The sequence below is a fragment of the Juglans regia genome, unplaced genomic scaffold, assembly GCF_001411555.2.
Source record: "Juglans regia cultivar Chandler unplaced genomic scaffold, Walnut 2.0 Scaffold_805, whole genome shotgun sequence".
NCBI classification, from domain to species: Eukaryota; Viridiplantae; Streptophyta; class Magnoliopsida; order Fagales; family Juglandaceae; genus Juglans; species Juglans regia.
In genome coordinates this window covers 1-20805 of record NW_023362987.1, presented here as the reverse complement: position 1 = coordinate 20805, position 20805 = coordinate 1, and the positions used below count along the sequence as shown (strand labels likewise).

Genomic DNA, 20805 nt, shown 5'->3' with positions numbered 1-20805 from the left:
GAAAAAACAAAAACGAGGGGTGCAACACGAGGACTTCCCAGGAGGTTACCCATCCTAGTACTACTCTCGCCCAAGCACGCTTAACTGCGGAGTTCTGATGGGATCCGGTGCATTAGTGCTGGTATGATCGCACCCATCAAACTAATTACTTAAAATTCAAATAATCCTTGAGCGACATACTAGCGTCCTTCCGATCCCAATCCAATCGGAGATCTGATCCAAACCCATAGCTACACGATGGGCAGTGCGAGATTTTCCTAAAAATCCACTCCCGAGTGGGCCTCCTTGTCAATTTATCTCGCAAGACGGAAAAAACAAAAACGAGGGGTGCAACACGAGGACTTCCCAGGAGGTCACCCATCCTAGTACTACTGCCTACACGCTTTAGCCGCTGAGTTTCCGATGGGATCCGTATTGGGTACCGGTATGATCGCACCTTCGTAATTATTTTACCCATATAATCCTTCAGCTTGAAATACTACGCCCTCGACCTAACCAAACGGATCGACCAAACCCATGGCTACGCTGATGGGCGACGAGATTTTCCCAAAATGCACTGAAGGTCTTGTCAATTTTTCGCAAGGCGAAAACAAAACGACAGGGTAACAAGAGACTTCCAGAGGTCACCCATCTCTAGTACTACTCGCCAAGCACGCTAATCAAGGAGTTCGATGATCCGGTGCATTAGTGCTGGTATGATCGCACCCATCAAACTAAATACTTAAAATTCAAATAATCCTTGAGCGACATACTAGCGTCCTTCCGATCCCAATCCAAACGGAGATCTGATCCAAACCCATCGCTACGCGATGGGCAGGGCGCGATTTTCCTAAAAATCCACTCCCGAGTGGTCCTTCTTGTCATTTTATCTCGCAAGGCGGAAAAAATAAAAACGAGTGGTGCAACACGAGGACTTCCCCGGAGGTCACCCATCCTAGTACTACTCTCGCCCAACCACGCTTAACTGCTGAGTTCTGATGGGATCCGGTGCATTAGTGCTGGTATGATCGCACCCATCAAACTAATTACTTAAAATTCAAATAATCCTTGAGCGACATACTAGCGTCCTTCCGATCCCAATCAAATCGGAGATCTGATCCAAACCCATAGCTACACGATGGGCAGTGCGAGATTTTCCTAAAAATCCACTCCCGAGTGGTCCTCCTTGTCAATTTATCTCGCAAGACGGAAAAAACAAAAACGAGGGGTGCAACACGAGGACTTCCCAGGAGGTCACCCATCCTAGTACTACTCTCGCCCAAGCACGCTTAGCTGCGGAGTTCTGATGGGATCCGGTGCATTAGTACTGGTATGATCGCACCCAACAAACTAATTATTTAAATTCATATAATCCTTCAGCGAAATACTAGCGTCCTTCCGATCCCAATCCAAACGGAGATCTGATCCAAACCCATGGCTACGCGATGGGCAGGACGAGAATTTCCCAAAAATGCACTCCCGAGTGGTCCTTCTTGTCAATTTTTCTCGCAAGGCGGAAAAAACAAAAACGAGGGGTGCAACACGAGGACTTCCCAGGAGGTCACCCATCCTAGTACTACTCTCGCCCAAGCACGCTTAATTGCGGAGTTCTGATGGGATCCGGTGCATTAGTACTGGTATGATCGCACCCAACAAACTAATTACTTAAAATTCAAATAATCCTTGAGCGACATACTAGCGTCCTTCCGATCCCAATCCAATCGGAGATCTGATCCAAACCCATGGCTACGCGCTGGGCAGGGCGAGATTTTCCGAAAAATCCACTCCCGAGTGCTCCTTCTTGTCAATTTATCTCGCAAGGCGGAAAAAAAATCAACGAGGGGTGCAACACGAGGACTTCCCAGGAGGACACCCATCCTAGTACTACTCTCGCCCAAGCACGCTTAACTGCGGAGTTCTGATGGGATCCGGTGCATTAGTGCTGGGATGATCGCACCCGTCAAACTAATTACTTAAAATTCATATAATCCTTGAGCGACATACTAGCGTCCTTCCGATCTATCCAGCGGAGATGCGATCCAAACCCATACTTCTGGCGATGAGTGACGCGATTTTCTAAAATCCACTCCCGAGTGCTCCTTCTTGTCAATTTATCTCGCAAGGCGGAAAAAACAAAAACGAGGGGTGCAACACGAGGACTTCCCAGGAGGTCACCCATCCTAGTACTACTCTCGCCCAAGCACGCTTAACTGCGGAGTTCTGATGGGATCCGGTGCATTAGTGCTGGTATGATCGCGCCCATCAAACTAATTACTTAAAATTCATATAATCCTTGAGCGACATACTAGCGTCCTTCCGATCCCAATCCAAACGGAGATCTGATCCAAACCCATAGCTACACGATGGGCAGTGCGAGATTTTCCTAAAAATCCACCCCCGAGTGGTCCTCCTTGTCAATTTATCTCGCAAGGCGGAAAAAATAAAAACGAGGGGTGCAACACGAGGACTTCCCAGGAGGTCACCCATCCTAGTACTACTCTCGCCCAAGCACGCTTAACTGCGGAGTTCTGATCGGATCCGGTGCATTAGTGCTGGTATGATCGCACCCATCAAACTAATTACTTAAAATTCATATAATCCTTGAGCGAAATACTAGCGTCCTTCCGATCCCAATCCAAACGGAGATCTGATCCAAACCCATGGCTACGCGATGGGCAGGGCGAGATTTCCCGAAAAATCCACTCCCGAGTGGTCCTTCTTGTCAATTTATCTCGCAAGGCGGAAAAAACAAAAGCGAGGGGTGCAACACGAGGACTTCCCAGGAGGTCACCCATCCTAGTACTACTCTCGCCCAAGCACGCTTAACTGCGGAGTTCTGATGGGATCCGGTGCATTAGTGCTGGTATGATCGCACCCATCAAACTAATTACTTAAAATTCATATAACCCTTGCGCGACATACTAGCGTCCTTCCGATCCCAATCCAAACGGAGAACTGATCCAAACCCATTGCTACGCGATGGGCAGGGCGAGATTTTCTCAAAAATCCACCCCCGAGTGGTCCTTCTTATCAATTTATCTCGCAAGGCGGAGAAAACAAAAACGAGGGGTGCAACACGAGGACTTCCCAGGAGGTCACCCATCCTATTACTACTCTCGCCCAAGCACGCTTAACTGCGGAGTTCTGATGGGATCCGGTGCATTAGTGCTGGTATGATCGCACCCATCAAACTAATTACTTAAAATTCATATAATCCTTGAGCGACATACTAGCGTCCTTCAGATCCCAATCCAAACGGAGATCTGATCCAAACCCATGGCTACGCGATGGGCAGGGCGAGATTTTCCCAAAAAATCCACTCCAGTACCTTCTGTCAATTTATTCAAGGCTGAAAAAAATAAAAAACGAGGGGTGCAACACGTAGACTTCCTGTGAGGCTACCCATCCTAGTACTACTCTCGCCCAAGCACGCTTAACTGCGGAGTTCTGATGGGATCCGGTGCATTAGTGCTGGTATGATCGCACCCATCAAACTAATTACTTAAAATTCATATAATCCTTGAGCGACATACTAGCGTCCTTCCGATCCCAATCCAAACGGAGATCTGATCAAAACCCATGGCTACGCGATGGGCAGGGCGAGATTTCCCGAAAAATCCACTCCCGAGTGGTCCTTCTTGTCAATTTATCTCGCAAGGCGGAAAAACAAAAACGAGGGGTGCAACACGAGGACTTCCCAGGAGGTCACCCATCCTAGTACTACTCTCGCCCAAGCACGCTTAACTGCGGAGTTCTGATGGGATCCGGTGCATTAGTGCTGGTATGATCGCACCCATCAAACCAATTACTTAAAATTCAAATAATCCTAGAGCGACATACTAGCGTCCTTCCGATCCCAATCCAAACGGAGATCTGATCCAAACCCATGGCTACGCGATGGGCAGGGCGAGATTTTCTCAAAAATCCACTCCCGTGTGGTCCTTCTTGTCAATTTATCTCGCAAGGCGGAAAAAACAAAAACGAGGGGTGCAACACGAGGACTTCCCAGGAGGTCACCTATCCTAGTACTACTCTCGCCCAAGCACGCTTAACTGCGGAGTTCTGATGGGATCCGGTGCATTAGTGCTGGTATGATCGCACCCATCAAACTAAATACATAAAATTCAAATAATCCTTGAGCGACATACTAGCGTCCTTCCGATCCCAATCCAAACGGAGAACTGATCCAAACCCATGGCTACGCGATGGGCAGGGCGAGATTTTCCCAAAAATCCACTCCCGAGTGGGCCTTCTTGTCAATTTATCTCGCAAGGCGGAAAAAACAAAAACGAGGGGTGCAACACGAGGACTTCCGAGGAGGTCACCCATCCTAGTACTACCGCCCCAAGCACGCTTAATCAAGGGATTGATGGGATCCGCATTAGTGCCGTATGACGCACTCATCAAACTAATTACTTAAAATAATATAACTTTGGCTTCCACATACTAAGGCCCTTCCATCCCAATCCAAACGGAGATCTCGATCCACATGGCTACGCCGATGGGCGTGGCTTATTTCCGATAAAAACTACCCGAAAGTGCTCCTTCTTGTCAATTTATCTCGCAAGGCGGAAAAAACAAAAACGAGGGGTGCAACACGAGGACTTCCCAGGAGGTCACCAATCCTAGTACTACTCTCGCCCAAGCACGCTTAACTGCGGAGTTCTGATGGGATCCGGTGCATTAGTGCTGGTATGATCGCACCCATCAAACTAATTACTTAAAATTCATATAATCCTTGAGCGACATACTAGCGTCCTTCCGACCCCAATCCAAACGGAGATCTGATCCAAACCCATGGCTACGCGATGGGCAGGGCGAGATTTTCCCAAAAATCCACTCCCGAGTGCTCCTTCTTGTCAATTTATCTCGCAAGGCGGAAAAACAAAAACGAGGGGTGCAACACGAGGACTTCCCAGGAGGTCACCCATCCTAGTACTACTCTCGCCCAAGCACGCTTAACTGCGGAGTTCTGATGGGATCCGGAGCATTAGTGCTGGCATGATCGCATCCATCAAACTAATTACTTAAAATTCATAATCCCACATACTACGCCCTTCCCATCCCAACCAAACGGAGATCTCGATCCAAACCCATGGTTACGCTGAGCGGCTTAGATTTTTCCCAAAAATCCACTCCCGAGTGCTCCTTCTTGTCAATTTATCTCGCAAGGCGGAAAAAAAATCAACGAGGGGTGCAACACGAGGACTTCCCAGGAGGTCACTCATCCTAGTACTACTCTCGCCCAAGCACGCTTAACTGCGGAGTTCTGATGGGATCCGGTGCATTAGTGCTGGTATGATCGCACCCATCAAACTAATTACTTAAAATTCATATAATCCTTGAGCGACATACTAGCGTCCTTCCGATCCCAATCCAAACGGAGATCTGATCCAAAACCCATGGCTACGCGATGGGCAGGGCGAGATTTTCTCAAAAATCCACGCCCGAGTGGTCCTTCTTGTCAATTTATCTCGCAAGGCGGAGAAAACAAAAACGAGGGGTGCAACACGAGGACTTCCCAGGAGGTCACCCATCCTAGTACTACTCTCGCCCAAGCACGCTTAACTGCGGAGTTCTGATGGGATCCGGTGCATTAGTGCTGGTATGATCGCACTCATCAAACTAATTACTTAAAATTCATATAATCCTTGAGCGACATACTAGCGTCCTTCCGATCCCAATCCAAACGGAGATCTGATCCAAACCCATGGCTACGCGATGGGCAGGGCGAGATTTTCCGAAAAATCCACCCCCGAGTGGTCCTTCTTGTCAATTTATCTCGCAAGGCGGAAAAAACAAAAACGAGGGGTGCAACACGAGGACTTCCCAGGAGGTCACCCATCCTAGTACTACTCTCGCCCAAGCACGCTTAACCGCGGAGTTCTGATGGGATCCGGTGCATTAGTGCTGGTATGATCGCACCCATCAAACTAATTACTTAAAATTCATATAATCCTTGAGCTACATACTAGCGTCCTTCCGATCCCAATCCAAACGGAGAACTGATCCAAACCCATTGCTACGCGATGGGCAGGGCGAGATTTTCTAAAAAATCCACCCCCGAGTGGTCCTTCTTGTCAATTTATCTCGCAAGGCGGAAAAAACAAAAACGAGGGGTGCAACACGAGGACTTCCCAGGAGGTCACCCATCCTAGTACTACTCTCGCCCAAGCACGCTTAACCGCGGAGTTCTGATGGGATCCGGTGCATTAGTGCTGGTATGATCGCACCCATCAAACTAATTACTTAAAATTCATATAATCCTTGAGCTACATACTAGCGTCCTTCCGATCCCAATCCAAACGGAGAACTGATCCAAACCCATTGCTACGCGATGGGCAGGGCGAGATTTTCTAAAAAATCCACCCCCGAGTGGTCCTTCTTGTCAATTTATCTCGCCGAAAACAAAACGGTGCAAATACTAGGACTTCCTCTGTGAGGTCACCCATCCTAGTACTACTCTCGCCCAAGCACGCTTAACTGCGGAGTTCTGATGGGATCCGGTGCATTAGTGCTGGTATGATCGCACCCATCAAACTAATTGCTTAAAATTCATATAATCCTTGAGCGACATACTAGCGTCCTTCCGATCCCAATCCAAACGGAGAACTGATCCAAACCCATTGCTACGCGATGGGCAGGGCGAGATTTTCTCAAAAATCCACCCCCGAGTGGTCCTTCTTGTCAATTTATCTCGCAAGGCGGAGAAAACAAAAACGAGGGTGCAACACGAGGACTTCCCAGGAGGTCACCCATCCTAGTACTACTCTCGCCCAAGCACGCTTAACTGCGGAGCCCTGATGGGATCCGGTGCATTAGTGCTGGTATGATCGCACCCATCAAACTAATTACTTAAAATTCATATAATCCTTGAGCGACATACTAGCGTCCTTCCGATCCCAATTCAAACGGAGATCTGATCCAAACCCATGGCTACGCGATGGGCAGGGCGAGATTTCCCGAAAAATCCACTCCCGAGTGGTCCTTCTTGTCAATTTATCTCGCAAGGCGGATAAAACAAAAACGAGGGGTGCAACACGAGGACTTCCCAGGAGGTCACCCATCCTAGTACTACTCTCGCCCAAGCACGCTTAACTGCGGAGTTCTGATGGGATCCGGTGCATTAGTGCTGGTATGATCGCACCCATCAAACTAATTACTAAAAATTCATATAATCCTTGAGCGACATACTAGCGTCCTTCCGATCCCAATCCAAACGGAGATCTGATCAAAACCCATGGCTACGCGATGGGCAGGGCGAGATTTTCCCAAAAATCCACTCCCGAGTGCTCCTTCTTGTCAATTTATCTCGCAAGGCGGAAAAAACAAAAACGAGGGGTGCAACACGAGGACTTCCCAGGAGGTCACCTATCCTAGTACTACTCTCGCCCAAGCACGCTTAACTGCGGAGTTCTGATGGGATCCGGTGCATTAGTGCTGGTATGATCGCACCCATCAAACTAATTACTTAAAAATCAAATAATCCTTGAGCGACATACTAGCGTCCTTCCGATCCCAATCCAAACGGAGATCTCATCCAAACCCATGGCTACGCGATGGGCAGGGCGAGATTTCCCGAAAAATCCACTCCCGAGTGGTCCTTCTTGTCAATTTATCTCGCAAGGCGGAAAAAACAAAAACGAGGGGTGCAACACGAGGACTTCCCCAGAGGTCACCCATCCTAGTACTACTCTCGCCCAACCACGCTTAACTGCTGAGTTCTGATGGGATCCGGTGCATTAGTGCTGGTATGATCGCACCCATCAAACTAATTACTTAAAATTCATATAATCCTTGAGCGACATACTAGCGTCCTTCCGATCCCAATCCAAACGGAGATCTGATCCAAACCCATGGCTACTTAGCGATAGGCGGGCGGGCCTTGTCAAAAATCCCACTCGAGTGGTCCTTCTTGTCAATTTATCTCGCAAGGCGGAGAAAACAAAAACGAGGGGTGCAACACGAGGACTTCCCAGGAGGTCACCCATCCTAGTACTACTCTCGCCCAAGCACGCTTAACTGCGGAGTTCTGATGGGATCCGGTGCATTAGTGCTGGTATGATCGCATCCATCAAACTAAATACTTAAAATTCATATAATCCTTGAGCGACATACTAGCGTCCTTCCGATCCCAATCCAAACGGAGATCTGATCCAAACCCATGGCTACGCGATGGGCCGGGTGAGATTTTCCCAAAAATCCACTCCCGAGTGCTCCTTCTTGTCAATTTATCTCGCAAGGCGGAAAAAACAAAAACGAGGGGTGCAACACGAGGACTTCCCAGGAGGTCACCCATCCTAGTACTACTCTCGCCCAAGCACGCTTAACTGCGGAGTTCTGATGGGATCCGGTGCATTAGTGCTGGTATGATCGCACCCATCAAACTAAATACATAAAATTCAAATAATCCTTGAGCGACATACTAGCGTCCTTCCGATCCCAATCCAATCGGAGATCTGATCCAAACCCATGGCTACGCGATGGGCAGGGCGAGATTTTCCCAAAAATCCACTCCCGAGTGGTCCTTCTTGTCAATTTATCTCGCAAGGCGGAAAAAAAATCAACGAGGGGTGCAACACGAGGACTTCCAGGAGGTCACCCATCCTAGTACTACTCTCGCCCAAGCACGCTTAACTGCGGAGTTCTGATGGGATCCGGTGCATTAGTGCTGGTATGATCGCACCCATCAAACTAATTACTTAAAATTCATATAATCCTTGAGCGACATACTAGCGTCCTTCCGATCCCAATCCAAACGGAGATCTGATCCAAACCCATGGCTACGCGATGGGCAGGGCGAGATTTTCTCAAAAATCCACTCCCGTGTGGTCCTTCTTGTCAATTTATCTCGCAAGGCGGAAAAAACAAAAACGAGGTGTACATGCGAGACTTCCAGTCACCCATCCCTGGCCTTACTCTGGCCCAAACGCAGCTTAAGCGCGAGTTACGTGGGGATCCGGTGCATTAGTGCTGGTATGATCGCCCCCCTCAAACTAATTACTTAAAATTCATATAATCCTTGAGCGACATACTAGCGTCCTTCCGATCCCAATCCAAACGGAGATCTGATCCAAACCCATGGCTACGCGATGGGCAGGGCGAGATTTCCTGAAAAATCCACTCCCGAGTGGTCCTTCTTGTCAATTTATCTCGCAAGGCGGAAAAAACAAAAACGAGGGGTGCGACACGAGGACTTCCCAGGAGGTCACCCATCCTAGTACTACTCTCGCCCAAGCACGCTTAACTGCGGAGTTCTGATGGGATCCGGTGCATTAGTGCTGGTATGATCGCACCCATCAAACTAATTACTTAAAATTCATATAATCTTGAGCGACATACTAGCGTCCTTCCGATCCCAATCCAAACGGAGATCTGATCCAAACCCATGGCTACGCGATGGGCAGGGCGAGATTTTCCCAAAAATCCACTCCCGAGTGCTCCTTCTTGTCAATTTATCTCGCAAGGCGGAAAAAACAAAAGCGAGGGGTGCAACACGAGGACTTCCCAGGAGGTCACCCATCCTAGTACTACTCTCGCCCAAGCACGCTTAACTGCGGAGTTCTGATGGGATCCGGTGCATTAGTGCTGGTATGATCGCACCCATCAAACTAATTACTTAAAATTCATATAATCCTTGAGCGACATACTAGCGTCCTTCCGATCCCAATCCAAATGGAGATCTGATCCAAACCCATGGCTACGCGATGGGCAGGGCGAGATTTTCCCGAAAAATCCACTCCCGAGTGCTCCTTCTTGTCAATTTATCTCGCAAGGCGGAAAAAACAAAAACGAGGGGTGCAACACGAGGACTTCCCGGGAGGTCACCCATCCTAGTACTACTCTCGCCCAAGCACGCTTAACTGCGGAGTTCTGATGGGATCCGGTGCATTAGTGCTGGTATGATCGCACCCATCAAACTAATTACTTAAAATTCATATAATCCTTGGCCGACATACTAGCGTCCTTCCGATCCCAATCCAAACGGAGATCTGATCCAAACCCATGGCTACGCGATGGGCAGGGCGAGATTTTCCCAAAAATCCACTCCCGAGTGCTCCTTCTTGTCAATTTGTAAGGCGGAAAAAAACAAAAAGCGAGGGTGCAACACGGACTTCGAAGTCACCATCCCTAGTACTACTCTCGCCCAAGCACGCTTAACTGCGGGGTTCTGATGGGATCCGGTGCATTAGTGCTGGTATGATCGCACCCATCAAACTAATTACTTAAAATTCATATAATCCTTGAGCGACATACTAGCGTCCTTCCGATCCCAATCCAAACGGAGATCTGATCCAAACCCATGGCTACGCGATGGGCAGGGCGAGATTTTCCCAAAAATCCACTCACGAGTGCTCCTTCTTGTCAATTTATCTCGCAAGGCGGAAAAAACAAAAACGAGGGGTGCAACACGAGGACTTCCCAGGAGGTCACCCATCCTAGTACTACTCTCGCCCAAGCGCGCTTAACTGCGGGTTCTGATGGGATCCGGTGCATTAGTGCTGGTATGATCGCACCCATCAAACTAATTACTTAAAATTCATATAATCCTTGGCCGACATACTTGCGTCCTTCCGATCCCAATCCAAACGGAGATCTGATCCAAACCCATGGCTACGCGATGGGCAGGGCGAGATTTTCCGAAAAATCCACTCCCGAGTGGTCCTTCTTGTCAATTTATCTCTCAAGGTGGTAAAAAAATCAACGAGGGGTGCAACATGAGGACTTCCCAGGAGGTCACCCATCCTAGTACTACTCTCGCCCAAGCACGCTTAACTGCGGAGTTCTGATGGGATCCGGTGCATTAGTGCTGGTATGATCGCACCCATCAAACTAATTACTTAAAATTCAAATAATCCTTGAGCGACATACTAGCGTCCTTCCGATCCCAATCCAAACGGAGATCTGATCCAAACCCATGGCTACGCGATGGGCAGGGCGAGATTTCCCGAAAAATCCACTCCCGAGTGGTCCTTCTTGTCAATTTATCTCGCAAGGCGGAAAAAACAAAAACGAGGGGTGCAACGCGAGGACTTCCCAGGAGGTCACCCATCCTAGTACTACTCTCGCCCAAGCACGCTTAACTGCGGAGTTCTGATGGGATCCGGTGCATTAGTGCTGGTATGATCGCACCCATCAAACTAAATACTTAAAATTCATATAATCCTTGAGCGACATACTAGCGTCCTTCCGATCCCAATCCAAACGGAGATCTGATCCAAACCCATGGCTACGCGATGGGCAGGGCGAGATTTTCCCAAAAATCCACTCCCGAGTGGTCCTTCTTGTCAATTTATCTCGCAAGGCGGAAAAAACAAAAACGAGGGGTGCAACACGAGGACTTCCCAGGAGGTCACCCATCCTAGTACTACTCTCGCCCAAGCACGCTTAACTGCGGAGTTCTGATGGGATCCGGTGCATTAGTGCTGGTATGATCGCACCCATCAAACTAATTACTTAAAATTCAAATAATCCTTGAGCGACATACTAGCGTCCTCCCGATCCCAATCCAAACGGAGATCTGATCCAAACCCATCGCTACGCGATGGCCAGGGCGAGATTTTCCCAAAAAATCCACTCCCGAGTGGTCCTTCTTGTCAATTTATCTCGCAAGGCGGAAAAAACAAAAACGAGGGGTGCAACACGAGGACTTCCCAGGAGGTCACCCATCCTAGTACTACTCTCAACCAAGCACGGTTAACTGCGGAGTTCTAATGGGATCCGGTGCATTTGTGCTGGTACGATCGCGCCCATCAAACTAATTATTTAAAATTCATAAAATCCAAGTGCGACGTACTAGCGTCTTTCCGATCCAAATGCGAACCGGCGATCTGATCGAAACCAATAGCTACACGATGGGCAGGGCGATATTTTCCCAAAAATCCACTCCCGAGTGGTCCTTCTTGTCAATTTATCTCCCAAGGCGGAAAAAACAAAAACGTGGGGTGCAACACGAGGACTTCCCAGGAGGTGACCCATCCTAGTACAACTCTCGCCCAAGCACGCTTAACTGCGGAGTCCTGATGGGATCCGGTGCATTAGTGCTGGTATGATCGCACCCATCAAACTAACTACTTAAAATTCATATAATCCTTGAGCGACATACTAGCGTCCTTCCGATCCCAATCCAAACGGAGATCTGATCCAAACCCATGGCTACGCGATGGGCAGGGCGAGATTTTCCGAAAAATCCACTCACGAGTGGTCCTTCTTGTCAATTTATCTCGCAAGGCGGAAAAAACAAAAACGAGGGGTGCAACACGAGGACTTCCCAGGAGGTCACCCATCCTAGTACCACTCTCGCCCAAGCACGCTTAACTGCGGAGTTCTGATGGGATCCGGTGCATTAGTGCTGGTATGATCGCACCCATCAAACTAATTACTTAAAATTCAAATAATCCTTGAGCGACATACTAGCGTCCTTCCCATCCCAATCCAAACGGAGATCTGATCCAAACCCACCGCTACGCGTTGGGCAGGGCGAGATTTTCCCAAAAATCCACTCCCGAGTGGTCGTTCTTGTCAATTCCTCTTGCAAGGCGGAAAAAACAAAAACGAGGGGTGCAACACGAGGACTTCCGAGGAGGTCACCCATCCTAGTACTACTCTCGACCAAGCACGGTTAACTGCGGAGTTCTAATGGGATCCGGTGCATTAGTGCTGGTATGATCGCGCCCATCAAACTAATTATTTAAAATTCATATAATCCAAGTGCGACGTACTAGCGTCTTTCCGATCCAAATGCGAACCGGCGATCTGATCGAAACCAATAGCTACGAGATGGGCAGGGCGCGATTTTCCTAAGAATCCACTCCCGAGTTGTCCTTATTGTCAACGCCTCTCCCAAGGCGGAAAAAACAAAAACGTGGGGTGCAACACGAGGACTTCCCAGGAGGTGACCCATCCTAGTACAACTCTCGCCCAAGCACGCTTAACTGCGGAGTCCTGATGGGTTCTGGTGCAGTTGTGCTGGTATGATCGTACCCATCAAACGAATTATTTAAAATTCATATAATCCTAGGGCGACCTACTAGCGTATTTCCGATCCGAATGCGAACCGGCGATCTGATCGAAACCCTTGGCTACGCGATGGGCAGGGCGCGATTTTCGAAAAATCCACTCCCGAGTGGTCCTTCTTGTCAATTCCTCTTGCAAGGCGGAAAAAACAAAAGCGAGGGGTGCAACACGAGGACTTCAGAGGAGGTCACCCATCCTAGTACTACTCTCAACCAAGCACGGTTAACTGCGGAGTTCTAATGGGATCCGGTGCATTAGTGCTGGTATGATCGCGCCCATCAAACTAATTATTTAAAATTCATATAATCCTAGTGCGACGTACTAGCGTCTTTCCGATTTAAATGCGAACCGGCGATCTGATCGAAACCCATAGCTACGCGATCGGCAGGGCGCGATTTTCCTAAAAATCCACTCCCGAGTGGTCCTTATTGTCAATTCCTCTCGCAAGGCGGAAAAAACAAAAACGAGGGGTGCAACACGGGGACTTCCCAGGAGGTCACCCATCCTAGTACTACTCTCGCCCAAGCACGGTTAAATGCGGAGTTGAAATGGGATCCGGTGCATTAGTGCTGGTATGATCGCACCCGTCAAACTAATTATTTAAAATTCATATAATCCTAGTGCGACGTACTAGCGTCTTTCCGATCCAAATGCGAACCGGCGATCTGATCGAAACCCATAGCTACGCGATGGGCAGGGCGCGATTTTCCTAAATATCCACTCCCGAGTTGTCCTTCTTGTCAATTCCTCTCACAAGGCGGAAAAAACAAAAACGAGGGGTGCAACACGAGGACTTCCCAGGTGGTGACCCATCCTAGTACTACTCTCGCCCAAGCACGCTTAACTGCGGAGTTCTGATGGGTTCCGGTGCATTTGTGCTGGTATGATCGCACCCATCAAACCAATTATTTAAAATTCATATAATCCTAGGGCGACCTACTAGCGTATTTCCGATCCCAATGCGAACCGGTGATCTGATCGAAACCCTTGGCTACGCGATGGGCAGGGCACGATTTTCCAAAAAATCCACTCCCAAGTTGTCCTTCTTGTAAATTCCTCTCGCAATGCGGAAAAAACAAAAACGAGGGGTGCAACACGACGACATCCGAGGAGGTCCCCCATCCTAGTACTACTCTCGCCCAAGCAAGCTTGACTGCAGAGTTCTGATGGGATCCGGTGCATTAGTGCTGGTATGATCGCACCCATCAAACTAATTATTTAAAATTCATATAATCCTAGGGCGACCTACATGCGTATTTCTGATCCCAATGCGAACCGGCGATCTGATCGAAACCCTTGGCTACGCGATGGGCAGGGCGCGATTTTTCGAAAAATCCACTTGTCAATTGGTCCTTCTTGTCAATTCCTCTCGCAAGGCGGAAAAAACAAAAACGAGGGGTGCACCACGAGGACTTCCCAGGAGGTCACCCATCCTAGTACTACTCTCGCCCAAGCACGGTTAACTGCGGAATTCTAATGGGATCCGGTGCATTAGTGCTGGTATGATCGCACCCATCAAACTAATTATTTAAAATTCTTATAATCCTAGTGCGACGTAATAGCGTCTTTCCCATGCAATTGCGAACCGGCGATCTGATCGAAAGCCATAGGTACGCGATGGGCATGGCTCGATTTTCCTAAAAATCCACTCCCGAGTGGTCCTTCTTGTCAATTCATCTCACAAGGTGGAAAAAACAAAAACGAGGGGTGCAACACGAGGACTTCCCAGGAGGTCACCCATCCTAGTACTACTCTCGCCCAAGCACGCTTAGCTGCGGAGTTCTGATGGGATCCGCTGCATTAGTGCTGGTATGATCGCAACCATCAAACCAATTATTTAAAATTCATATAATCCTAGGCGACCTACTAGCGTATTTCCGATCCCAATGCGAACCGGCGATCTGATCGAAACCCTTGGCTACGCGCTGGGCAGGGCGTGATTTTCCTAAAAATCCACTCCCAAGTTGTCCTTCTTGTAAATTCGCCTCGTAAGGCGGAAAAAACAAAAACGAGGGGTGCAACATGAGGACTTCCCAGGAGGTCACCCATCCTAGTACTACTCTCGCCCAAGCAAGCTTGAATGCGGAGTTCTGATGGGATCCGGTGCATTAGTGCTGGTATGATCGCACCCATCAAACTAATTATTTCAAATTCATATAATCTTAGGGCGACCTACTAGCGTATTTCCGATCCCAATGCGAACCGGCGATCTGATCGAAACCCTTGGCTACACGATGGGCAGGGCGCGATTTTCCTAAAAATCCACTCCCGAGTGGTCCTTATTGTCAATTCCTCTCGCAAGGCGGAAAAAACAAAAACGAGGGGTGCAACACGAGGACTTCGCAGGAGGTCACCCATCCTAGTACTACTCTCTCCCAAGCACGGTAAAATGCGGAGTTCAAATGGGATCCGGTGCATTACTGCTGGTATGATCGCACCCGTCAAAGTAATTATTTAAAATTCATATAATCCTAGTGCGACGTACTAGCGTCTTTTCGATCCAAATGCGAACCGGCGATCTGATCGAAACCCATATCTACACGATCGGCAGGGCGCGATTTTCCTAAAAATCCACTCCCGAGTTGTCCTTCTTGTCAATTCCTCTCGCAAGGCGGAAAAAACAAAAACGAGGGGTGCAACACGAGGACTTCCCAGGAGGTCACATATCCTACTACTACTCTCGCCCAAGCACGGTTAAATGCGGAGTTCAAATGGGATCTAGTGCATTAGTGCTGGTATGATCGCACCCATCAAAGTAATTATTTCAAATTCATATAATCCTAGGGCGACCTACTAGCATATTTCCGATCCCAATGCGAACCGGCGATCTGATCGAAACCCTTGGCTACACGATGGGCAGGGCGCAATTTTCCTAAAAATCCACTCCCGAGTGGTCCTTATTGTCAATTCCTCTCGCAAGGCGGAAAAAACAAAAACGATGGGTGCAACACGAGGACTTCCCAGGAGGTCACCCATCCTAGTACTACTCTCGCCCAAGCACGGTAAAATGCGGAGTTCAAATGGGATCCAGTGCATTAGTGCTGGTATGATCGCACCCGTCAAACTAATTATTTAAAATTCATATAATCCAAGTGCGACGTACTAGCGTCTTTCCGATCCAAATGCGAACCGGCGATCTGATCGAAACCAATAGCTACGCGATGGGCAGGGCGCGATTTTCCTAAGAATCCACTCCCTAGTTGTCCTTATTGTCAATGCCTCTCCCAAGGCGGAAAAAACAAAAACGTGGGGTGCAACACGAGGACTTCCCAGGAGGTGACCCATCCTAATACAACTCTCGCCCAAGCACGCTTAACTGCGGAGTCCTGATGGGTTCTGGTGCAGTTGTGCTGGTATGATCGTACCCATCAAACCAATTATTTAAAATTCGTATAATCCTAGGGCGACCTACTAGCGTATTTTCGATCCCAATGCGAACCGGCGATCTGATCGAAACCCATGGCTACGCGATGGGCAGGGCGGGATTTTCGAAAAATCCACTCCCGAGTGGTCCTTCTTGTCAATTCCTCTTGCAAGGCGGAAAAAACAAAAACGAGGGGTGCGACACGAGGACTTTCTAGGAGGTCACCCATCCTAGTACTACTCTCAATCAAGCATGGTTAACTGCGGAGTTCTAATGGGATCTGGTGCTTTAGTGCTGGTATGATAGCGCCCATCAAACTAATTATTTAAAATTCATATAATCCTAGTGCGACGTACTAGAGTCTTTCCGATCCAAATGCGAACCGACGATCTGATCGAAACCCATAGCTACGCGATCGGCAGGGCGCGATTTTCGTAAAAATCCACTCCCGAGTGGTCCTTATTGTCAATTCCTCTCGCAAGGCGGAAAAAACAAAAACGAGGGGTGCAACACGAGGACTTCCCAGGAGGTCACCCATCCTAGTACTACTCTCGCCCATGCACGGTTAAATGCGGAGTTGAAATGGGATCCGGTGCATTAGTGCTGGTATGATCGCACCCGTCAAACTAATTATTTAAAATTCATATAATCCTAGTGCGACGTACTAGCGTCTTTCCGATCCAAATGCGAACCGGCGATCTGATCGAAACCCATAGCTACGCGATGGGCAGGGCGCGATTTTCCTAAATATCCACTCCCGAGTTGTCCTTCTTGTCAATTCCTCTCACAAGGCGGAAAAAACAAAAACGAGGGGTGCAACACGAGGACTTCCCAGGTGGTGACCCATCCTAGTACTACTCTCGCCCAAGCACGGTTAACTGCGGAGTTCTAATGGGATCCGGTGCATTAGTGCTTTTATGATCGCACCCGTCAAACTAATTATTTAAAATTCATATAATCCTAGTGCGACGTACTAGCGTCTTTCCGATCCAAATGCGAACCGGCGATCTGATCGAACCCCATAGCTACGCGATGGGCAGGGCGCGATTTTCCTAAAAATCCACTCCCGAGATGTCCTTCTTGTCAATTCCTCTCACAAGGCGGAAAAAACAAAAACGAGGGGTGCAACACGAGGACTTCCCAGGAGGTGACCCATCCTAGTACTACTCTCGCCCAAGCACGCTTAACTGCGGAGTTCTGATGGGTTCCGGTGCATTTGTGCTGGTATGATCGCACCCATCAAACCAATTATTTAAAATTCATATAATCCTAGGGCGACCTACTAGCGTATTTCCGATCCCAATGCGAACCGGTGATCTGATCGAAACCCTTGGCTACGCGATGGGCAGGGCGCGATTTTCCTAAAAATCCACTCCCAAGTTGTCCTTCTTGTAAATTCCTCTCGCAATGCGGAAAAAACAAAAACGAGGGGTGCAACACGACGACATCCGAGGAGGTCCCCCATCCTAGTACTACTCTCGCCCAAGCAAGCTTGACTGCAGAGTTCTGATGGGATCCGGTGCATTAGTGCTGGTATGATCGCACCCATCAAACTAATTATTTAAAATTCATATAATCCTAGGGCGACCTACTTGCGTATTTCTGATCCCAATGCGAACCGGCGATCTGATCGAAACCCTTGGCTAAGCGATGGGCAGGGCGCGATTTTTCGAAAAATCCACTTGTCAATTGGTCCTTCTTGTCAATTCCTCTCGCAAGGCGGAAAAAACAAAAACGAGGGGTGCACCACGAGGACTTCCCAGGAGGTCACCCATCCTAGTACTACTCTCGCCCAAGCACGGTTAACTGCGGAATTCTAATGGGATCCGGTGCATTAGTTCTGGTATGATCGCACCCATCAAACTAATTATTTAAAATTCTTATAATCCTAGTGCGACGTAATAGCGTCTTTCCCATGCAATTGCGAACCGGCGATCTGATCGAAAGCCATAGGTACGCGATGGGCATGGCTCGATTTTCCTAAAAATCCACTCCCGAGTGGTCCTTCTTGTCAATTCATCTCACAAGGTGGAAAAAACAAAAACGAGGGGTGCAACACGAGGACTTCCCAGGAGGTCACCCATCCTAGTACTACTCTCGCCCAAGCACGCTTAGCTGCGGAGTTCTGATGGGATCCGCTGCATTAGTGCTGGTATGATCGCAACCATCAAACCAATTATTTAAAATTCATATAATCCTAGGCGACCTACTAGCGTATTTCCGATCCCAATGCGAACCGGCGATCTGATCGAAACCCTTGGCTACGCGCTGGGCAGGGCGCGATTTTCCTAAAAATCCACTCCCAAGTTGTCCTTCTTGTAAATTCGCCTCGTAAGGCGGAAAAAACAAAAACGAGGGGTGCAACATGAGGACTTCCCAGGAGGTCACCCATCCTAGTACTACTCTCGCCCAAGCAAGCTTGAATGCGGAGTTCTGATGGGATCCGGTGCATTAGTGCTGGTATGATCGCACCCATCAAACTAATTATTTCAAATTCATATAATCTTAGGGCGACCTACTAGCGTATTTCCGATCCCAATGCGAACCGGCGATCTGATCGAAACCCTTGGCTACACGATGGGCAGGGCGCGATTTTCCTAAAAATCCACTCCCGAGTGGTCCTTATTGTCAATTCCTCTCGCAAGGCGGAAAAAACAAAAACGAGGGGTGCAACACGAGGACTTCCCAGGAGGTCACCCATCCTAGTACTACTCTCGCCCAAGCACGGTAAAATGCGGAGTTCAAATGGGATCCGGTGCATTAGTGCTGGTATGATCGCACCCATCAAACTAATTATTTAAAATTCATATAATCTAGGCGACCTACTAGCGTATTTCCGATCCCAATGCGAACCGGTGATCTGATCGAAACCCTTGGCTACGCGATGGGCAGGGCGCGATTTTCCTAAAAATCCACTCCCAGGTTGTCCTTCTTGTAAATTCCTCTCGCAATGCGGGAAAAACAAAAACGAGGGGTGCAACACGACGACATCCGAGGAGGTCCCCCATCCGAGTACTACTCTCGCCCAAGCAAGCTTGACTGCAGAGTTCTGATCGGATCCGGTGCATTAGTGCTGGTATGATCGCACCCATCAAACTAATTATTTAAAATTCATATAATCCTAGTGCGACGTACTAGCGTCTTTCCGATCCAAATGTGAACCGGCGATCTAATCGAAACCCATAGCTACGCGATGGGCAGGGCGCGATTTTCCTAAAAATCCACTCCCGAGTGGTCCTTCTTGTCAATTCCTCTCGCAAGGCGGAAAAAACAAAAACGAGGGGTGCAACACGAGGACTTCCCAGGAGGTGACCCATCCTAGTACTACTCTCGCCCAAGCAAGCTTGAATGCGGAGTTCTGATGGGATCCGGTGCATTAGTGCTGGTATGATCGCACCCATCAAACCAATTATTTAAAATTCATATAATCCTAGGGCGACCTACATGCGTATTTCTGATCCCAATGCGAACCGGCGATCTGATCGAAACCCTTGGCTACGCGATGGGCAGGGCGCGATTTTTCGAAAAATCCACTTGTCAATTGGTCCTTCTTGTCAATTCCTCTCGCAAGGCGGAAAAAACAAAAACGAGGGGTGCAACACGAGGACTTCCCAGGAGGTCACCCATCCTAGTACTACTCTCGCCCAAGCACGCTTAACTGCGGAGTTCTGATGGGATCCGGTGCATTAGTGCTGGTATGATCGCACCCATCAAACTAATTACTTAAAATTCAAATAATCCTTGAGCGACATACTAGCGTCCTTCCGATCCCAATCCAATCGGAGATCTGATCCAAACCCATGGCTACGCGATGGGCAGGGCGAGATTTTCCAAAAAATCCACTCCCGAGTGGTCCTTCTTGTCAATTTATCTCGCAAGGCGGAAAAAAAATCAACGAGGGGTGCAACACGAGGACTTCCCAGGAGGTCACCCATCCTAGTACTACTCTCGCCAAAGCACGCTTAACTGCGGAGTTCTGATGGGATCCGGTGCATTAGTGCTGGTATGATCGCACCCATCAAACTAATTACTTAAAATTCATATAATCCTTGAGCGACATACTAGCGTCCTTCCGATCCCAATCCAAACGGAGATCTGATCCAAACCCATCGCTACGCGATGGGCAGGGCGAGATTTTCCCAAAAATCCACTCACGAGTGGTCCTTCTTGTCAATTTATCTCGCAAGGCGGAAAAAACAAAAACGAGGGGTGCAACACGAGGACTTCCCAGGAGGTCACCTATCCTAGTACTACTCTCGCCCAAGCACGCTTAACTGCGGAGTTCTGATGGGATCCGGTGCATTAGTGCTGGTATGATCGCACCCATCAAACTAATTACTTAAAATTCATATAATCCTTGAGCGACATACTAGCGTCCTTCCGATCCCAACCCAAACGGAGATCTGATCCAAACCCATGGCTACGCGATGGGCAGGGCGAGATTT

The 20805-nt window shown here is 48.6% G+C and overlaps 61 non-coding genes and 3 pseudogenes across 61 annotated transcripts; all 64 read right to left on the bottom strand.

Moving 5' to 3' along the window:
- Positions 1–16: 16 nt before the first annotated feature.
- Positions 17–135, bottom strand: LOC118346789. The gene has a single exon (XR_004800067.1). It is a non-coding gene; the product is annotated as a 5S ribosomal RNA (ribosomal RNA).
- Positions 136–896: 761 nt separating this feature from the next.
- LOC118346831 lies at positions 897–1015 on the bottom strand. Its single transcript, XR_004800109.1, has one exon. It is a non-coding gene; the product is annotated as a 5S ribosomal RNA (ribosomal RNA).
- Positions 1016–1204: 189 nt separating this feature from the next.
- LOC118346792 lies at positions 1205–1323 on the bottom strand. The gene has a single exon (XR_004800070.1). It is a non-coding gene; the product is annotated as a 5S ribosomal RNA (ribosomal RNA).
- Positions 1324–1511: 188 nt separating this feature from the next.
- Positions 1512–1630, bottom strand: LOC118346812. The gene has a single exon (XR_004800090.1). It is a non-coding gene; the product is annotated as a 5S ribosomal RNA (ribosomal RNA).
- Positions 1631–1819: 189 nt separating this feature from the next.
- LOC118346808 lies at positions 1820–1938 on the bottom strand. The gene has a single exon (XR_004800086.1). It is a non-coding gene; the product is annotated as a 5S ribosomal RNA (ribosomal RNA).
- A 183-nt stretch (positions 1939–2121) lies between these two features.
- LOC118346798 lies at positions 2122–2240 on the bottom strand. The gene has a single exon (XR_004800076.1). It is a non-coding gene; the product is annotated as a 5S ribosomal RNA (ribosomal RNA).
- Positions 2241–2429: 189 nt separating this feature from the next.
- Positions 2430–2548, bottom strand: LOC118346802. The gene has a single exon (XR_004800080.1). It is a non-coding gene; the product is annotated as a 5S ribosomal RNA (ribosomal RNA).
- A 189-nt stretch (positions 2549–2737) lies between these two features.
- On the bottom strand, positions 2738–2856 carry LOC118346787. Its single transcript, XR_004800065.1, has one exon. It is a non-coding gene; the product is annotated as a 5S ribosomal RNA (ribosomal RNA).
- Positions 2857–3045: 189 nt separating this feature from the next.
- LOC118346803 lies at positions 3046–3164 on the bottom strand. The gene has a single exon (XR_004800081.1). It is a non-coding gene; the product is annotated as a 5S ribosomal RNA (ribosomal RNA).
- Positions 3165–3348: 184 nt separating this feature from the next.
- Positions 3349–3467, bottom strand: LOC118346821. Its single transcript, XR_004800099.1, has one exon. It is a non-coding gene; the product is annotated as a 5S ribosomal RNA (ribosomal RNA).
- Positions 3468–3655: 188 nt separating this feature from the next.
- Positions 3656–3774, bottom strand: LOC118346786. The gene has a single exon (XR_004800064.1). It is a non-coding gene; the product is annotated as a 5S ribosomal RNA (ribosomal RNA).
- A 189-nt stretch (positions 3775–3963) lies between these two features.
- LOC118346801 lies at positions 3964–4082 on the bottom strand. Its single transcript, XR_004800079.1, has one exon. It is a non-coding gene; the product is annotated as a 5S ribosomal RNA (ribosomal RNA).
- A 484-nt stretch (positions 4083–4566) lies between these two features.
- LOC118346809 lies at positions 4567–4685 on the bottom strand. The gene has a single exon (XR_004800087.1). It is a non-coding gene; the product is annotated as a 5S ribosomal RNA (ribosomal RNA).
- Positions 4686–4873: 188 nt separating this feature from the next.
- Positions 4874–4992, bottom strand: LOC118346813. Its single transcript, XR_004800091.1, has one exon. It is a non-coding gene; the product is annotated as a 5S ribosomal RNA (ribosomal RNA).
- A 178-nt stretch (positions 4993–5170) lies between these two features.
- LOC118346805 lies at positions 5171–5289 on the bottom strand. Its single transcript, XR_004800083.1, has one exon. It is a non-coding gene; the product is annotated as a 5S ribosomal RNA (ribosomal RNA).
- A 190-nt stretch (positions 5290–5479) lies between these two features.
- Positions 5480–5598, bottom strand: LOC118346791. Its single transcript, XR_004800069.1, has one exon. It is a non-coding gene; the product is annotated as a 5S ribosomal RNA (ribosomal RNA).
- A 189-nt stretch (positions 5599–5787) lies between these two features.
- Positions 5788–5906, bottom strand: LOC118346797. The gene has a single exon (XR_004800075.1). It is a non-coding gene; the product is annotated as a 5S ribosomal RNA (ribosomal RNA).
- Positions 5907–6095: 189 nt separating this feature from the next.
- On the bottom strand, positions 6096–6214 carry LOC118346796. Its single transcript, XR_004800074.1, has one exon. It is a non-coding gene; the product is annotated as a 5S ribosomal RNA (ribosomal RNA).
- Positions 6215–6391: 177 nt separating this feature from the next.
- On the bottom strand, positions 6392–6513 carry LOC118346777. The gene has a single exon (XR_004800058.1). It is a non-coding gene; the product is annotated as a 5S ribosomal RNA (ribosomal RNA).
- A 188-nt stretch (positions 6514–6701) lies between these two features.
- Positions 6702–6820, bottom strand: LOC118346810. The gene has a single exon (XR_004800088.1). It is a non-coding gene; the product is annotated as a 5S ribosomal RNA (ribosomal RNA).
- Positions 6821–7009: 189 nt separating this feature from the next.
- On the bottom strand, positions 7010–7128 carry LOC118346776. The gene has a single exon (XR_004800057.1). It is a non-coding gene; the product is annotated as a 5S ribosomal RNA (ribosomal RNA).
- A 189-nt stretch (positions 7129–7317) lies between these two features.
- On the bottom strand, positions 7318–7436 carry LOC118346800. Its single transcript, XR_004800078.1, has one exon. It is a non-coding gene; the product is annotated as a 5S ribosomal RNA (ribosomal RNA).
- A 189-nt stretch (positions 7437–7625) lies between these two features.
- LOC118346824 lies at positions 7626–7744 on the bottom strand. The gene has a single exon (XR_004800102.1). It is a non-coding gene; the product is annotated as a 5S ribosomal RNA (ribosomal RNA).
- A 189-nt stretch (positions 7745–7933) lies between these two features.
- LOC118346794 lies at positions 7934–8052 on the bottom strand. The gene has a single exon (XR_004800072.1). It is a non-coding gene; the product is annotated as a 5S ribosomal RNA (ribosomal RNA).
- Positions 8053–8241: 189 nt separating this feature from the next.
- On the bottom strand, positions 8242–8360 carry LOC118346828. Its single transcript, XR_004800106.1, has one exon. It is a non-coding gene; the product is annotated as a 5S ribosomal RNA (ribosomal RNA).
- A 189-nt stretch (positions 8361–8549) lies between these two features.
- LOC118346811 lies at positions 8550–8667 on the bottom strand. The gene has a single exon (XR_004800089.1). It is a non-coding gene; the product is annotated as a 5S ribosomal RNA (ribosomal RNA).
- A 491-nt stretch (positions 8668–9158) lies between these two features.
- Positions 9159–9277, bottom strand: LOC118346770. The gene has a single exon (XR_004800051.1). It is a non-coding gene; the product is annotated as a 5S ribosomal RNA (ribosomal RNA).
- A 188-nt stretch (positions 9278–9465) lies between these two features.
- LOC118346817 lies at positions 9466–9584 on the bottom strand. The gene has a single exon (XR_004800095.1). It is a non-coding gene; the product is annotated as a 5S ribosomal RNA (ribosomal RNA).
- A 190-nt stretch (positions 9585–9774) lies between these two features.
- On the bottom strand, positions 9775–9893 carry LOC118346788. The gene has a single exon (XR_004800066.1). It is a non-coding gene; the product is annotated as a 5S ribosomal RNA (ribosomal RNA).
- Positions 9894–10078: 185 nt separating this feature from the next.
- Positions 10079–10191, bottom strand: LOC118346785 (annotated as a pseudogene).
- Positions 10192–10380: 189 nt separating this feature from the next.
- On the bottom strand, positions 10381–10498 carry LOC118346822. Its single transcript, XR_004800100.1, has one exon. It is a non-coding gene; the product is annotated as a 5S ribosomal RNA (ribosomal RNA).
- A 189-nt stretch (positions 10499–10687) lies between these two features.
- On the bottom strand, positions 10688–10806 carry LOC118346804. The gene has a single exon (XR_004800082.1). It is a non-coding gene; the product is annotated as a 5S ribosomal RNA (ribosomal RNA).
- A 189-nt stretch (positions 10807–10995) lies between these two features.
- Positions 10996–11114, bottom strand: LOC118346790. Its single transcript, XR_004800068.1, has one exon. It is a non-coding gene; the product is annotated as a 5S ribosomal RNA (ribosomal RNA).
- Positions 11115–11303: 189 nt separating this feature from the next.
- Positions 11304–11422, bottom strand: LOC118346806. Its single transcript, XR_004800084.1, has one exon. It is a non-coding gene; the product is annotated as a 5S ribosomal RNA (ribosomal RNA).
- A 190-nt stretch (positions 11423–11612) lies between these two features.
- LOC118346773 lies at positions 11613–11731 on the bottom strand. Its single transcript, XR_004800054.1, has one exon. It is a non-coding gene; the product is annotated as a 5S ribosomal RNA (ribosomal RNA).
- Positions 11732–11921: 190 nt separating this feature from the next.
- LOC118346816 lies at positions 11922–12040 on the bottom strand. Its single transcript, XR_004800094.1, has one exon. It is a non-coding gene; the product is annotated as a 5S ribosomal RNA (ribosomal RNA).
- Positions 12041–12229: 189 nt separating this feature from the next.
- On the bottom strand, positions 12230–12348 carry LOC118346793. The gene has a single exon (XR_004800071.1). It is a non-coding gene; the product is annotated as a 5S ribosomal RNA (ribosomal RNA).
- Positions 12349–12537: 189 nt separating this feature from the next.
- LOC118346827 lies at positions 12538–12656 on the bottom strand. The gene has a single exon (XR_004800105.1). It is a non-coding gene; the product is annotated as a 5S ribosomal RNA (ribosomal RNA).
- A 190-nt stretch (positions 12657–12846) lies between these two features.
- LOC118346775 lies at positions 12847–12965 on the bottom strand. The gene has a single exon (XR_004800056.1). It is a non-coding gene; the product is annotated as a 5S ribosomal RNA (ribosomal RNA).
- Positions 12966–13154: 189 nt separating this feature from the next.
- LOC118346774 lies at positions 13155–13273 on the bottom strand. The gene has a single exon (XR_004800055.1). It is a non-coding gene; the product is annotated as a 5S ribosomal RNA (ribosomal RNA).
- Positions 13274–13463: 190 nt separating this feature from the next.
- Positions 13464–13582, bottom strand: LOC118346771. Its single transcript, XR_004800052.1, has one exon. It is a non-coding gene; the product is annotated as a 5S ribosomal RNA (ribosomal RNA).
- A 190-nt stretch (positions 13583–13772) lies between these two features.
- On the bottom strand, positions 13773–13891 carry LOC118346815. The gene has a single exon (XR_004800093.1). It is a non-coding gene; the product is annotated as a 5S ribosomal RNA (ribosomal RNA).
- Positions 13892–14081: 190 nt separating this feature from the next.
- On the bottom strand, positions 14082–14200 carry LOC118346779. Its single transcript, XR_004800060.1, has one exon. It is a non-coding gene; the product is annotated as a 5S ribosomal RNA (ribosomal RNA).
- Positions 14201–14391: 191 nt separating this feature from the next.
- LOC118346820 lies at positions 14392–14510 on the bottom strand. The gene has a single exon (XR_004800098.1). It is a non-coding gene; the product is annotated as a 5S ribosomal RNA (ribosomal RNA).
- Positions 14511–14700: 190 nt separating this feature from the next.
- On the bottom strand, positions 14701–14819 carry LOC118346819. Its single transcript, XR_004800097.1, has one exon. It is a non-coding gene; the product is annotated as a 5S ribosomal RNA (ribosomal RNA).
- A 189-nt stretch (positions 14820–15008) lies between these two features.
- On the bottom strand, positions 15009–15127 carry LOC118346830. The gene has a single exon (XR_004800108.1). It is a non-coding gene; the product is annotated as a 5S ribosomal RNA (ribosomal RNA).
- A 190-nt stretch (positions 15128–15317) lies between these two features.
- LOC118346781 lies at positions 15318–15436 on the bottom strand. Its single transcript, XR_004800062.1, has one exon. It is a non-coding gene; the product is annotated as a 5S ribosomal RNA (ribosomal RNA).
- A 190-nt stretch (positions 15437–15626) lies between these two features.
- Positions 15627–15745, bottom strand: LOC118346782. Its single transcript, XR_004800063.1, has one exon. It is a non-coding gene; the product is annotated as a 5S ribosomal RNA (ribosomal RNA).
- A 190-nt stretch (positions 15746–15935) lies between these two features.
- On the bottom strand, positions 15936–16054 carry LOC118346832. The gene has a single exon (XR_004800110.1). It is a non-coding gene; the product is annotated as a 5S ribosomal RNA (ribosomal RNA).
- Positions 16055–16244: 190 nt separating this feature from the next.
- LOC118346780 lies at positions 16245–16363 on the bottom strand. Its single transcript, XR_004800061.1, has one exon. It is a non-coding gene; the product is annotated as a 5S ribosomal RNA (ribosomal RNA).
- Positions 16364–16552: 189 nt separating this feature from the next.
- LOC118346784 lies at positions 16553–16671 on the bottom strand (annotated as a pseudogene).
- A 190-nt stretch (positions 16672–16861) lies between these two features.
- LOC118346772 lies at positions 16862–16980 on the bottom strand. Its single transcript, XR_004800053.1, has one exon. It is a non-coding gene; the product is annotated as a 5S ribosomal RNA (ribosomal RNA).
- Positions 16981–17170: 190 nt separating this feature from the next.
- LOC118346833 lies at positions 17171–17289 on the bottom strand. The gene has a single exon (XR_004800111.1). It is a non-coding gene; the product is annotated as a 5S ribosomal RNA (ribosomal RNA).
- A 190-nt stretch (positions 17290–17479) lies between these two features.
- LOC118346814 lies at positions 17480–17598 on the bottom strand. The gene has a single exon (XR_004800092.1). It is a non-coding gene; the product is annotated as a 5S ribosomal RNA (ribosomal RNA).
- Positions 17599–17788: 190 nt separating this feature from the next.
- On the bottom strand, positions 17789–17907 carry LOC118346778. Its single transcript, XR_004800059.1, has one exon. It is a non-coding gene; the product is annotated as a 5S ribosomal RNA (ribosomal RNA).
- A 191-nt stretch (positions 17908–18098) lies between these two features.
- On the bottom strand, positions 18099–18217 carry LOC118346826. Its single transcript, XR_004800104.1, has one exon. It is a non-coding gene; the product is annotated as a 5S ribosomal RNA (ribosomal RNA).
- A 190-nt stretch (positions 18218–18407) lies between these two features.
- On the bottom strand, positions 18408–18526 carry LOC118346818. The gene has a single exon (XR_004800096.1). It is a non-coding gene; the product is annotated as a 5S ribosomal RNA (ribosomal RNA).
- A 189-nt stretch (positions 18527–18715) lies between these two features.
- Positions 18716–18834, bottom strand: LOC118346829. Its single transcript, XR_004800107.1, has one exon. It is a non-coding gene; the product is annotated as a 5S ribosomal RNA (ribosomal RNA).
- A 190-nt stretch (positions 18835–19024) lies between these two features.
- Positions 19025–19143, bottom strand: LOC118346825. Its single transcript, XR_004800103.1, has one exon. It is a non-coding gene; the product is annotated as a 5S ribosomal RNA (ribosomal RNA).
- Positions 19144–19331: 188 nt separating this feature from the next.
- LOC118346783 lies at positions 19332–19450 on the bottom strand (annotated as a pseudogene).
- A 190-nt stretch (positions 19451–19640) lies between these two features.
- Positions 19641–19759, bottom strand: LOC118346823. The gene has a single exon (XR_004800101.1). It is a non-coding gene; the product is annotated as a 5S ribosomal RNA (ribosomal RNA).
- A 191-nt stretch (positions 19760–19950) lies between these two features.
- LOC118346795 lies at positions 19951–20069 on the bottom strand. The gene has a single exon (XR_004800073.1). It is a non-coding gene; the product is annotated as a 5S ribosomal RNA (ribosomal RNA).
- A 189-nt stretch (positions 20070–20258) lies between these two features.
- LOC118346807 lies at positions 20259–20377 on the bottom strand. The gene has a single exon (XR_004800085.1). It is a non-coding gene; the product is annotated as a 5S ribosomal RNA (ribosomal RNA).
- Positions 20378–20566: 189 nt separating this feature from the next.
- LOC118346799 lies at positions 20567–20685 on the bottom strand. The gene has a single exon (XR_004800077.1). It is a non-coding gene; the product is annotated as a 5S ribosomal RNA (ribosomal RNA).
- Positions 20686–20805: the final 120 nt, after the last annotated feature.